Source organism: Haliotis rubra, unplaced genomic scaffold (genome assembly GCF_003918875.1).
Source record: "Haliotis rubra isolate DU_JTF1 unplaced genomic scaffold, ASM391887v1 Scf596, whole genome shotgun sequence".
NCBI lineage: Eukaryota > Metazoa > Mollusca > Gastropoda > Lepetellida > Haliotidae > Haliotis > Haliotis rubra.
In genome coordinates this window covers 394,310-409,731 of record NW_025767297.1, presented here as the reverse complement: position 1 = coordinate 409,731, position 15,422 = coordinate 394,310, and the positions used below count along the sequence as shown (strand labels likewise).

The 15,422-nt window shown below is 41.2% G+C and overlaps 1 protein-coding gene across 9 annotated transcripts in view; it reads left to right on the top strand.

Moving 5' to 3' along the window:
• The window catches only part of LOC124255169 (5-hydroxytryptamine receptor-like), a 206,861-nt gene that overhangs the window by 146,209 nt on the left and 45,230 nt on the right, over nt 1–15,422 (top strand). The window contains exon 1 of one of the 9 annotated variants that reach the window (XM_046689009.1): nt 9,210–9,297. The exons of 7 other annotated variants lie outside the window; for them this stretch is intronic. The gene's annotated coding sequence lies outside the window, so the exon portion shown is untranslated. Of the gene's footprint in view, nt 1–9,209; nt 9,298–9,401; nt 9,509–15,422 lie in introns of those variants that run through there. One more of the 9 variants, XM_046689010.1, reaches the window with a different exon arrangement.

Genomic DNA, 15,422 nt, shown 5'->3' with positions numbered 1-15,422 from the left:
TGCTCGAATTGGCGTTTTTGAGTGAGTGAGTTTTGGATTTGGATAGACGGGTAGATACTTTATCATCTAGAGTGAGCGAGTGAGTTTGGTTTTACACCGCTTTTAGCAACAATCCAGCAATATCACGGCGGGGATACTAGAAATCGGCTTCACCCATTGTACCCATATGGGGAATAGAACCCAGGCCTTCGGCGAGACGAGCGAACACTTAACCACAAGGCTACCCCACCGCCCCGGCGGTTTAGAAGCTTGTGCGTGGAACATTCGTCATAATATCCATCACTGGTTTTGTCTATTTCAGACTTGATTGTTTACAGAACTCAACTTTACAGAATCAAACAGCTGAATACCATTGACAGCGTTACATAACAAGCCAAACAAACAAACAAACAATCCTTCAAACATCTACCCCCATGACCGTTGTTCTTACGAATCCCACGTTTGTAAACATTGAATCCGTTATCGCTGTATCCTTGAGATAACTCAGAGGTGTCCATCGCTAAAAGCTGAATCAGGATACAAGTCTGAAATATACATGATTAATGCGCAGACACTCTCAACATTGGAACGAAAATGTCACGACTCTGAACATGAACAATTAGTTTGCTCTCTGTCACGTTTGACACTCCAGAAAGACCTGGTTGTAAGTTGATCCACACATTTTCAATATAATTCCACAATTTTTACTCTGGTGATAAAGTTCTTTTTAGAAAGCTCGTGATAAAAATGGGATCAGGATGATTTTATCAAATATTAATTTCCGGCTTCGTAGGAAAGTGTCGGGTGTCTGCGTGAAGGAGACCAACAAGCAAAAATTGTTTGTCCAAAGAGTTGGAACAACAAAAACACACATCTGTACCAGGAACTTCATCGTAATATAACAGACGTGCGCAATTGAATACATCTGCATCCGTTTATGAAACGATTGCAACTATAAAGGAAAGGGGAACCCTCCTTTATCCGAACGTGATGGTACTTATGGAATCAGTTCAACTGTTCCTGGACCAATGGCGTTCCTGTCATGGAACATCATGTTCCTTGTGAATCGTCCGGATTATACATTTGGTTGGTTGATTGGTTGTTTAACACCGCACTATTCAAGTAATATTCCTGCTATCTGGCGGCATCTGTAAATAATTGAGTCTGGACCAGACAATCCAATGATCAACAGCATGAGCATCGATCTACGCAACTGGGATACAGTGACCCGTCAACCAAGCCAGCGAGTCTGACCACCCGATCCCGTTAGTCGCCTCTTACGACAAGTATGGGTTGCTGAAGAGCAGTCAGAGTAATGTCCGTTATTCATATGAATCCACTGTTTGCAGCCTTTGTTCAGAAAGCAGGGTAACCAGAAGAACGCTGTCCGGTTAATGGGTTTTACTACATTTGTGAACAGACATATTTACAACAAGGCTACAATCACAGCTTCGGGTCACTTGAGTTTCATAGAGCATGCTTGCTGTCTTTAATCACTGTATTATGATTAGGGTTGGGTATTGCCAAATTTTCGCATTGCGATATATTGTGATATGTATTGGCGTATTGCAATATGTATTGGCGTATTGCAATATGTATTGGCGTATTGAAATATGTATTGCAACATATTGTAAAAGTGTAATACACGGGTTAAGGTAATGAAATTACTGTTTCCCTTTTCAAACAATACCACTGCTCGCTGTCAGGGCTCAGATGTGATTGTACAAGAGATCAATTGAAAATGTTTCCAAATTGAAGACTTCGCTCTAAAGTTTGGAACTCGAGAAAAAGCGTCTGCAGCGGCGTCCGCCAAAAAACATTCTCAAAACAATTAATGTATAATAATATAAGGAAATACAAATGTTATTTGTAGTTTTGACTACATCACGAGAATTGCCGATCGTATCGGGTGAACCGGTTCGCGAAAAGTGTACCGCAATATATCGTATTGTGAAGTTCGAATTGCAATATACCGGTTAACCGGTATTATCGGTCACCCCTAATTATGATCTCACATAATATAGTAATGTAAACAGATTTAAATACAATTTTACTTCCTCAGTTACTTACGAACGGGTACGTTTACGTGTAAGCAATAAAATCAACGAAGTTTGCAACGATCAAGGTCAGGCATATATCTATCATTAAGAGTTAGTATTTTCTGTGACATCAATTAAAAGAGAGCTGAAAACAAGATGTTTTAAGAATTTTCTTAAGTACTTACGGAATTGATCCAATTATCTTTCTGTTTGTCAACGGAAGAGGACTGGAGAAGTAGACGGGGTACTCAAGCTATGACTGTTTTGCCCGTATAGCCGGTCCAGGTTCGACTCCCATATGGTTAGAATGTGTCACTGCAAGTTCGTATGAGCATTGTTTCTGTACTAAAAGATAAGACCACTGACAGGAACTCTATTTGTAAAATATTTTCATATTTTATGTGTTAAGTGTTTTGGTAATTATTTATGCAATCACCCAGATTGTTTAAAAACATTATTTTTCGTATAAGTATTATTATCCGATTATTACTATCAACGGTATTACAGTATCATAATATTGTTACTTTTAATCAATCATCATTACTCGGACGATAATGTTCTCATTGAAATATTACGGACTATTAGTTAAACATTATTAAGGATTTAACCATCTTAACATGCAAGTAAACGTCTAACAGTTGGTGGCTAAGTGGTTAATGCCATCAATCAACAGCTCGGGTTCCATTCCCCAGATGGTAAATGTACAATTGGCCGTAACGTCGAATATTTCGATAAACTTTATTTACACTCACCCTTATCTGTTGTGTCCTAACCATGTTCAATGTGCTAGAACATCTGTTGTCATGACTATTCCTGTATTGTCCCCGCATGTTGTCATGTAGCATGACAAATCAAACTATCCGGTCACATCACGAAATATGATCTGCTGTCCACATCATATCCGGTATCAAAAATAAAATCTGCTGTCCACAGGTATCACCACCCGCGAGTTTCATTTCCTGACCTGGCTGTTACAGCGGTTTACACCATCATGGGTGTTTACGTCAGCGCCAGTGTGAAGATCCGGGTCAGAATTGATCTTCAGTAGCCCATGCTTGTCGTGAGAGGCGACTAACGGGATCGGGTGGTCAAGCTCACTTGATTGACACATGTCATCGTATCCCATCTGCGTAGATCGATGCTCATGATGTTGATCACAGGATTGTCTGGTCCAGACTCGATGAGTGCTGCGTTAAACAACAAACAAACAAACAAAATACGCCATCGCCAACAGCCACTATACCTTGCCCCGCAGAGTAGCATATCGACATCTCATTTACTACTGTTATTATTTCAACACGTGATAATGTTCCTTCAAAGATTCTGTTAGCCTTTGCGATGGTGCAAACACTTGACATAAGCCTTTGTATTGTCATCAGATATTATTATCGAGTTTTAAACAGGCTTGGCCCATGTTTAACACGATACCACCATCACCGGACACGTATTTGGGCGTGTCTACTTAATGCATTAGTACGATTATGCCAAACCCCGGAGATGTTTGGTAGATCCGTGTGGGTCTGTACACACACACAAACACAATTTAATGCCCAGGACTGCTTATTTCATGATGAAATATCTATTCTACCGTGACAACAAAATTAGCACGTCTGTGTATTTGCGCTTTGATCACACTAGCAAGGATAGTTAATGTGATGGTTAATGTATTGACCAAATTAAGAGCAGAAACACAGCTAAAGGTATCACTCGGTGTACCAGCTACCATTAAAAGGACACGTTAAATGCTAATGGAATGCTCCCAGTGTTAGCAAATTACTCTTCGATTTCATTTGCTAAGTCCTTTTTGTGACGCTGTAGTTTATAAACGGCCATTCGATGCCGTTTTCGACAATAACTACTTCAGTCCTCAAAGCGTTGACAGCACAGCATAATGTCAAGTACTGCTATGTCGTCAGTTAACATGTTCTGAATGTCAAGAGCTATATTCGTTAGGTGAGAGGCGGTGGGGTAGCCTAGTGGTTAAATCGTTCGCTCGTCACGCCGAAAACCCGGGTTCGATTCACCACATGGGTACAAAACGTGAAGCTCATTTCTCGTGTGACCCGCCGTGATATTGCTGGAATATTGCTAAAAGCGCTGTAAAACTAAATTCACACACTGACTCATTTTTAGGGGCGGTGGGGTAGCTTTGTGCTAAAAGCGTTCGCTCGTCACGCTGAGAGACCCGGGTTCGATTCCCCACATGGGTACAATGTGTGAAGCCCATTTCTGGTGTCCCCCAGATATCTGGTGTCCCCCGTGATATTGCTGGAATGTTGCTAAAAGTGACCTAGAACCATACCCACTCACTCACCCATTCACTCATTGTTACGCCCAATGGAAACTGTTTCGATGAATATTCTCCAGCGTGGACGTTTTACGTTGAAAAGATGTTGTAAGAATTGGAATGAAGATCAATTTTGTATTATGTTTACTAGACATTAGATATGTACGTAGTTGCTTACCTACTTACTTGGGTATTGACTGTCTGGAAATACCTTTGCCGCTGAAGTGATGACAGCATGATGGCGGCGCTGGTAATCCCAGACAAGGATTTTAAGGGCTCATACTGAGGCTAACGTTCTGTTATTGGAAGCATGAAACGAAGGCCAAAGGGTCGAGTGCTCTTTCTTCCACCACCTCCATTTACGTTGTTAAGCTCTATGAGGTTATCTGCCTGGCTTTATTGGAAACTATAACAAACGGTTGATTGCAATAGAAAAGAATAACCGCACACGGCTTCAAGTTAACTGAATTGCAAAGCGATTTCACAAGTGACTTAATGAACGCTGCAACGTCGAAGGTGTGACGTCACTTGTTGATAACGTAATAGTACACCCACACCTTCCAAGGTCGTTCAAGAGATAAAGCTCGAGGACGCTGTGACGCATCTCGACATTTTGGTTCAGCGGGGTAACATGTTTTATCAGAGATGATCCTTCACTGACAATGTTGTAATGTATCATACCCTTCTGCCATTTCTCAGTGGATGATCTTAGATTAACAAAGTATACGCTGAACCGTTAGTGAATAATTAGCCTTGCTCCAAGGCTGTACTGAATGCTGAGCCCACGGATGTATGTTAATTCTATCCTTCAAAGGGGCAAGTCTAGATATCTAAGGACCCAGGCTGTTATTTATTAATTTTTTAGAAATTATAATTTAAACTATTAATTTTTACCTTAGAGACTTGTGCAAGTCTAGTGAATAATCTGCTCGCTCGCAGCCATATTTGATTTTTAAACATGCACTTGTTTTAGCAATCCTAACCATATCATTTCGGCCCTGGATAAACGTGAGCTACTTTACAGTGCGTTTTGTCAAACGAATGTTTCGTCTGAAAAGGTATTTCAAGTATTTGTTTTTATTTTGTAGAAATAAGTCATGATTATTTACAATGTTACAAGAAACTTTATCAAGCACAGTAAACGCGCTATCCTCTCGCGGGAGCCTCTGCTCCAGAGTCCGCTGTTTACAAGCTGACGCCGTATAGCAGGAACATTGTTTGGTGCATGAGATAACGAACACTCACTTACTTCATAGTGGGCTGTGGTAGCCCAGTGGTTAAAGCGTTCGCTCGTCGTGTTAATGTTCCGGGTTCGATTCTCCATATGGGTTTATTGTATGAAGCCGATTTCTGGTGTGCCTTGCCTTGATATTGCTGTAATATTGCTAAAAACTCACTATTTCTTGCTACAAATTGTGTGACCTTACTGCCATTTGGGTAGAAGGTATTTAGCTTTTTCGCAACATCTATAATCACGTGACCAGTCATGTGACATCTAGCGACAGGTGATGTTTAACAATATGTTTAACAAATTTCACCTTTTGAAATTTGGTGAATAAATTCACAATTTAACTTTCAGTTGTTTGTAATGACTGGTCATGGTGATGTAAGTTTACCTAAACTTGAGTCATCACAGATTTTCCGTCCTCAATTTAGAACAAATATTCATCGTAGTTGCCTTTCTGAGCTGATGATCGGGCCTGGCTGCTCTATTTATAGTTATATCAATATATTTCTTGCTTGTGAGAAAGCATAAACACACTAAAAATGAATGATGTGGGATGATGTGTCTCAAGTATAATGATTATTTAATGAGTGTGATTTTACGCCGCTTTAAACAATATCATCCCTCTGCATGCGAGGGGACAGACGGCAGTCCTACAGACACGGACATGGAACTGACGAATCGATAATCAACATCAGGGCGAATCCTGGTTTCAAACATGTGATTATAAGATCCTGACCGCGTAAAGGGAGGCAACTATACGCAGCGTTTCAGTACTTTAGGTGATGTGGTTAACTGTGTCCCACCCATTCCACAGATGATATATGGATATTTACCAGGCTTCACACTATATATGTTAGCTGTGTTCACATGGAATAATGGTAGAGAGAGAGAGAGAGAGAGAGAGAGAGAGAGAGAGAGAGAGAGAGAGAGAGAGAGAGAGAGAGAGAGAGAGAGAGAGAGAGAGAGAGAGAGAGAGAGAGAGAGAGAGAGGGGGGGAGGAAAGGAGAGATACCATGTTTATACGTCAACGTGAATAAACGTATCCCAGTGGACTTAAACGCATTGGTAGATAAGCAGTTGAACTGATCGTCGTTCAACCCCCTTAGACCCGAATTCGATACCCAATGTAGGTACCATGTGTGACGAATATCCTTATTTTCGACATGGCTTAATGTTATAAACCTTGGCAAAATCCTTCTCACTCACTTTGATCCAAATGCTGTTTGTAACAGAATTAGAAAGGCAATTTGTTCCTTCAGACCGACATCATCAGCTGGTCACGAGGTGCGTCGGAGACTCTCGTCTAACGGCACAATGTTTGAGCATAAGAGTACCACAATTCGTCCTCCAGCCATTGATGGTAAACGACAGCTGATAATCTTGAAGCGGGAAGATCCTTAAATTCGGAGATCAGCAAAATTAAGAGCTTTGAGACTCTGTACATCTGACTCTCCGCGTCCTAAACACGCCACCTAGAAGTATTGCTTCGCTATAATTTCAAGTTATTGAATTTGTAGGCCTTTGAACTTTCGAATTGACATTTTTATGTTGTGTGAAAATTCTCCTTTCTGCTTTTTCTGTCAAGTCCAGCTTGTGGAGTAAGGCAGTTGGTGGTATTACTATCACCAGAGAGAAAACTAAATTGAATCGTGGCGATTTTTATATTCCTCCTGTAAAATTAGCAGATCTTTCTGCAAATCAAAGGTATTGCCGTCTCTCAGTTTTCTGTAAATGTTGACAGCATGTAGAAATAACGCCGTGTTTTTCAAAAAAATGTTTTGAAACTTTTCAAAACTTAAATATTTAAGAATAGTAACAATGCGTGTGCTAATATTATGCTAGATTCAACGTATTCAGTGCGTGTCCAAAGCGCTGACGTTACCCTTAACACAGGCGATAATGTCATGTGTCCTAGAACGTGAGTATGTATACAATGCCGTCCGGTAATTCCGCGCACCTAAGCACATCGATCGCACCACGACAACTAACGTCTCTTATTTTTGTGGTTTACGTGACTAAACATGCTGGTATGCATCATATTTACCTAGAAATATATGTTTTATTGACGTCTATCAGATTCTAAAGTTGTATTATGCCATACGGTTGACCTTACCGGCGTTCTGATGACATCGCTTGCTGTCCGGTAATTCTACGTAGCAACCGATGCGCATAACATCCAGCTGGAGATCAGAAGTATGGAAGCCTATTAGGGCCAGATTATTTTCAAAAATCACTTCATCAATGTAAGGAAGAAAGTTTCATATTAAATCCAATTATGAATAATGAAGAAAAAGTTTTTAAAGTCTGAAGAAAACGAATTTTCATAAAACTGTCAATTTATCTGTCAATTACTGTTACTTACTTACCTTTAGTGATTAAAAGCCAGTATCTTGTAGAAATGTTCCGATTTCAAGCGTCAATGTGGTAGCAGACAATGTTTACCTTCGATACAGAAGTACGCTATTGCAACTGCGCAGAATTATCGGATTCGCTTGTAGTGTTACGGAGTTCTTAGCAGTACACCAATAATTTCACGGGCACACTAGAAAAAGGCTTCCATCTTGGAACCCATTTGGGAAATGGAATAAGGGTTTAACATTCTTGTAAGTTTAACATTTATATATTTTTCTTGAATGCACACACCTGCATAGGAAGATGTCCTACATGGAATAGTTAGTATATTTTGTTGTTTTCTGATTTGGAAAAGTAAGGTTTATGTTTACGTTGACGTATTGTGGTCTGACATGCCTGGCATGACATGACTGAACGTCAGCCAAGGTAACAACAAGTCCCATACTTTGACGTATTGTGGTCTGACATGCCTGGCATGACACGACTGAACGTCAGCCAAGGTAACAACAAGTACCATACGTTGACGTATTGTGGTCTGACATGCCTGGCATGACATGACTGAACGTCAGCCAAGGTAACAACAAGTCCCATACTTTGACGTATTGTGGTCTGACATGCCTGGCATGACATGACTGAACGTCAGCCAAGGTAACAACAAGTCCCATACTTTGACGTATTGTGGTCTGACATGCCTGGCATGACATGACTGAACGTCAGCCAAGGTAACAACAAGTCCCATACTTTGACGTATTGTGGTCTGACATGCCTGGCATCGAACCACCAACCATCCACTCTCCGGGAAACATTCTGTCCGCTGGACCACTGTAGAATCTTATCAGTGGGGGGAACAAGGAAAGATGACAAACAATGTCACGCCATAAGTATTGATGACAAATTCACCATGGTATGGGGTCACGAGGAAAATCCGCGAATCTCCCAGTAACATATACCATTAGAAGGACAGAAAGGATATCGCTTAGCCAGTCATACAAATCCGTGGAAATCGTGACAATCTCACAATTTCAGCTCGTCAACAACCTAGTAATAGGGGATCAGTTCAAGGGTTTTAATGTGAAATATGAATATATGAAAGACTAAGATCATTTTTTAACATACTAAGCCAACCATCCACTTACCTGCACAATTTTAATGGAAGAATAGCCCACCCGAGAACATATTGCCGTAAATGTGGAAAATAAGGTAATAAAAATAGTTTAACGGAATTAAGATTTTATCTTCCATCAAACTTTTGAACGACTCCCTCGTGTTAAAGTTATGGCGGATATGCAAGATCCTGCTGCACGTACAGCGATTGTCAAATAAGATGCATGCATACAAGGCAACTGTATTTGTCACGATGAAGCTAACCACGACAGGCGTCGTAATGCGACTGCAGCACGTGAACCATCGATGTAAGTGATAAATCATTAATACTCATTGGTCTTTAACTGATATTGACTGGGGCATGTTCAAGTTGGTATGTTTGTGTACTGAGCTCAGACAGTTAATTGCTTCATGGCGTCGTAATCTAACGGGACGGTTTACGTGATGGTTGATATGTCCGACAGTATGGACGCGGAAGATTGGAGAATCATCCTCCTACCTATGGTACATTACCTTGAGGTGAGAGTGATAGTTCAAAGCTTTTAGAAGCGTCATAATTGTGACAGTTCATCAACGCATAAGCTTTGGTGTTCTGGTCACATGATGCCATGGTATTGATGAGTGTATTGGCATTTGCGAATTTTATCGTTTCTGTTTGATGTGTTTGTTGGCGAGATCGTTTCCTATGTCTGTAAACTGTTTGTGGGTTTTTAAATATAATATGGTCTCAGGCAGACACATGGCACCGATGTGAGTGAGAGGTTAATGTTTAACGCCGCCCGTGTTTGATGTGCCGCCATTCGAACCAGGTGTCCATTTGATGTACTTATGGGTAAATTAATGTTCATATCTGTGCAATCTGTCAACTGTTTCTGGGTCTTATGACCTGAAAGTTGCGATGGGGTAGCCTAGAGGTTAAAGCATTCGCTCGTCACGCCGAAGACCCGGGTTCGATTCCCAACATGGGTACAACGTGTAACGCCCATTTCTGTTGTCCCCGTCTGATGTTGCTGGAATATTGCTAAAAGCGGCGCAAAACAGTACTCACTCACTTATGACTTGAACAAAGTCTCAGGTAGACATACATGTCGCCGATGTGAAATGTGAGTTTGATGTGACGCCATTACAACCAGGTGTGCTTTTGGTGTGCTTATGAATCAATTAATGTTCATATCTGCGCAATCTGTCATATGTTTCTGGGTCTTATGATTCAACCGATGTGAAATGATAATGGTTCACAATGTAAAGTGACGCCAATTTAATGTGATGCATGTGCAATCTGTCAACTGTTTGTGGGTTTTATGACATTAAAGGCACTTTATCACATCACACCTCTGAAAATAGATTACAATATTAAATTGTATTAAATTGTACGAATGAATTAGTGCAACGTTGTATTAGATTGAATCTCGTGCCCTCTACCGGCCGAACATTATTTCAAGCGAACCTCATAGAGTTATGTCCCTTGGAGCGCTCTTTACGAATATCCTACGCAAAACTTGTGATGGTAACCAGCCTGGTTCCCTGGGTCTGTTGCGCCTGCGCTACGCCCGACACTGAGCGTAGCGCAGGCGCAACAGACCCAGGGAACCAGGCTGGATGGTAACCAGTTCGGCAAACAGCGACAACACCACGTGCGACATTTTTCGATGTACGGAGCAATTGTTTACATTCCCTATATGGCAAATATTCTCTGTTTCGAAGCTGTTCGCCTCTAAGTTTCAATTATCGATTTCAGGCAAGTCGTAAGGGATAATAAGTCTTTTATTGCATCAATTGGAAGCTAAAGTGAGTACATATGCCCCAATATATATACTATAGACCAAAATATTGTCGAAAATGTGTGAAATTGTGTCTTAAGCATGTCTTAGGCAGATAGAATTAGGCAGACACCTAAGCGAGAGCGTATTGTTACACGCCGTCGCAGTTAGATGTGACGCAATTGAATGTAGACTTGAACCGAATGGCTTTCGTCAATGGTGCATATCACTTTGAATCGTATGAAGGAGGGGGAGATCCTTTTATCGGCGCTTTGAACAGTATTTCCATGCATGTCAGTTTAACCTGGGAGACATGCCTTAGAAGTTACGGCTTTGATCAAACCCATGAACATTGTCATGATGATGGCGGATCTAGGGACAGGGATTCAAACCCATAGCAATCAGTTTCTGCTCCGTATGGTCTGATATGGCCATGTTTCGGTAGAAAGAGTGAGTGAGTGAAGTTTTACGCCGCCTTTAGCAATATTCCAGCAATATCACAGCAGGGGACACCAGAAATGGGCTTCACACATTGTACCCATGTAGGGAATCGAACCGGGATCTTCGGAGTGACGAGCGAACGGTTTAACTACTAGGCTACTACACCGCCCCTTCGGTAGAAAGAACCTGCGTGCTACAGTAAATGTACAATCCCAACGACTTTTAGGCATATGTGCCGTCATTATTTCAATTGCGTTTAAATGGCATGATCATTTTAGAAGCTAACAATTGACAAGCCTTTGCATGTGTTTATGACGGGTGACGGGTCAGTGTACGCGAACACGTGGTATCATCACTATTTTGATTCGGATTCATAAACGCATGCTCATGATATAGTCAAGATCGTACAATCTACATGTCTTTTATCAAGGATTTCTTATGGATTTGGAAAAAGTTATTGTAGGAATTAAGAAAGCTTCACGCAGTCATCATAAAGCTTCGACTCTTGTCTGTATTTGTAGTAATATTTGAGTAACGGTGTTCGTCTTCTGTAGGAGGGGTTCTACATACACATCTGACCTCGTATGGCAACCCGCTTCCTCCCACACATCTCACCTGTGAAGATACGGGCTAGAGAGATCTTCAGTAACCCATGCTTGCCGTAAGAAGCAACTAACGGGATTGTGTGGTCAGGTTCCCTGACTTGGTTGACACACGTCATTGTATCTCAATTGCGTAGATCGATCCTCATGCTGTTGATCACTGGATTGTCTGGTCCAAACTCGATTATTTACAGACTGCCGCCATACAGCTGGGATATTGCTGAGTGCAGTTTAAAACTAAATTCACTCACTTCACTTCTAGACCGCCATGTTTGCCTTAAATATTACTGCAGAGATGTTTATACGCACTGTTGGATGGGAATAATCACACAATCATTGTAAGTTATCTACATATCTCGATCTATGAAAGCGTAATGTTAAAAGAGATTTTGAGATTTCTTCATTCACTGACATTGATGTTCACTTATGTCCAGATCAGTACCATTCCTATCCGTGCCACTGAAGAACTGGCTCAGAAACATTATAACGATTTTTACAATGCTTATTTCGGTGCTACATTTCGGAGAGAGAAGAACTGAAGTGCCTGTCAAAAATGCCCCTCCGAAAGAGCAGTCTCAACAGTGTACACTTATTCAGCACTTGACACGTTCAACTTTGCTGATATAAATCGGTCAGAGAGAAAAAGAGGAAGCAAAGAAACAAATTAGGTGTCCATCAGTGATAAGTCAGAGCAGTATCCTTGGAAGCTGAATGAAATCAGACAAGGACGATGGCAACAGATGAGAGGGTCAGGTCGCCCCATGACAAAGTGTCAGTCAAAGTCAAATCGTATAAATATATATTTGTTATGCTATATTGGCTCTATTGAGCATTGCTAGTGAACATTCATTTGTTCTCACTCAAATATGGATTACCATGTAGTATCCCTTGCCAAGCGTTGGTTCCCAACTGTTCGACTCCCTGCTTGGGAACAAAGTGTGAAGCCCATAGATCATATTGATAATTTACGTAGCAAAGCCATCAGATGAGGCATTAGAAGTGTGAATGAACTTTAGACAACGATGCAATGACGATATAGCCCCACTCAGTAGTCAAACACGTAATGAGGTTATTGCGCACGAACCAGAAAAAAGACAACTCACTCATATTTTGACATCAGAAACAGTCAGCTCTTTCACACGAACAGAAGTGTTCCGACACTGGTCCATTATTGTAACGCCCACGTGCCCAGCTTTTCATGCTGCCATTTGCACACCGCGGGTCATCAGTCATCAGTCAAACTCTTCCAGTTCCACAGATGGGTCACATCGAAGTTCTTTGTTTTCCTTTGGGTTGAAAGGGACATTTTTAAAAAGGTTAAGGACATGCTTTCACCTTTGTCCTGCTTATTATCTAATACATACAAACGTAAGTGTGTGTGAGAACTAAGCTGTACCAGACACCTGTTCATCTTTGAGGATCAGTTACATTTTGTTAGTAGCCCCATAGCATAAACTAACTAACTAAATGAATGAATGATTGCTTGAAAGGATGAATGAGTCAATGAATGATTGAATGAATAAATACACACCAAAACAACTCAGCTACATGTACTTTTCCACATATATGTTGTGAGTGTGATATTGTTTTACGCCGCTTTTATCAATATTACAGCTGGGAAACCACACATGGGCAGCACACTTAGTATCCAAGTAGAGAGTCAAATCTTTGAGAGCGCAGGATTTAACCACTGGGCTACCCCACCGTCCCATATACGTTGGGAAAAGACACGGACCAACATATCAGGACACACAGTATGTGCACTTACAATTTCACACAAATCAAAATGATACTCTGAGAGACCTAGTCGAACACATATTACTCAAAAGATGTTATTGACTATACCGTGACAGATGGTCTATAGCAATGTAAATAATCGGGCATCCTTTAATGTCTCTTCAGTGGTATAGACAGTATACTACGGTTATAACGAACTCAAATGGACCACTAATTTAGTTCGTTTAAATCGTAGTTTGTTGTACGTATTCTGAGTATAATATGCAGCAAATGGTCGTAACATGTAACGTTCGTTATATCCATCAGTTCGTTACAAGCATGTTCGATATAAACGTAAATACTGAATGCATCATCAAGAATTGCTCACTGTCGTGGCTTCTGGCTGCGTGCGAACACTGGAAGTATGTACAGGTTAATGGAAGACATATGAGGGGTTATGTGGATGCTTGCTTTATGTCGTCTTCAGTCACTGAGATTTGGCCATGCGCCAAGTTACACAGGTTGCCTGCTGGTCTACTCTACTTCCTTACCTATCCCCTTGGGAACATCTGCACGAGTTGCCCCAGAAACTCGGCCGCAAGACGATGTCTAGATCTGTAAATAAACCCGACAAAATCCTTTCTACATTCAAGACGTAGCTGCTGGAAACACAGTCGATTGTACAAATCCGACTGTGCATGAGTGGTATATGTTAATGATTCGCTATCAAAATAGTGATGATACCAGGTGAGCGTGTCCTGCTCCGCCGATGGCATCCGTCAGAAAAATATGCAAATCTAGCCAATTGTTCACCTGAGAAGGAAAAGTGAAATGAGTCCAAAAAGGGAATTGCAGCGGCCATCATTTGTGTCAATTCTTTAATATTTCCTCCACATGTCTACCACAAAACATTTTGTAAACTTTACGGAGGCCTTACTGATGCAATCCGCTGAGATTTGAATAAGATTATCTGACGCTGTTTTGAACAACAATTCAATCCCGTTTCGTCGTGTCAGCTTGAAGAGGGGCAATGATGCACGCTCTACACCTTTAACACCTTTCTGTGAAGCCCACAACGGAATCTGGGAATCGAACCCACGACCACTGGATCATCATACGAGCAAGGGCGGTAACTTTTCATCTGATAGACCATCGGCAAACACAAAGGAAGTGTCAGTATAAGAATAATGTGAAGCTACATGTTGTGCCGACACATTTTGTCATATATGGTGAATTATTACGTCAATGCTGAATAAACACGTCATCTATCACACACGATCAATGCTACCGGTAGAGTGGAACATCCGTGTGTTACTGAGTCATTAAACAGATGCCTTAAATGATTACACTGATAAATTGTGGTTTGTGTATGACTGCATTTCTTTCTCTTTCTTGTGACACAAATCTGAATAGTGAGGTGAGGTGAGGTGAAATGGGGCTCAACGTCGTGCTTGAGAATATTTCGCTCATATGACGACGTGCATGTGTGTGTATGTATATGTGCGGCTGCTTGTACTAGCCCAGACTTAAGCTGGTTTTATAGTGCTAGCCCACTGAGATACCATGCCGCAGTGAAGCATGAATACCCCACTCAGACACATTATACTGACTCCGAACCGACCAGTCCTTGTTGTACCCATTAATGCTGAGCGCCAGGCAGGGACCAACAAGTACCATATTTTAACGTCTTTTTGGTATGACTCGGTCGGGGATCGAACCCGCGACCTTCCGCTCTCCGGGTGGACGCTCTAACCACTACACCACGGAGGCGGTCAGATCTGAATAGTAATATTTGAGGTATGCTCGCTCAACTCGTTAAATTTTATGATGTTGTTTGTAATCTATACACTTTTAAAGATTCTGTTTAAGCTCCGACAACTACTCGTATCAGGGGGCGGTATACGTACATACGTA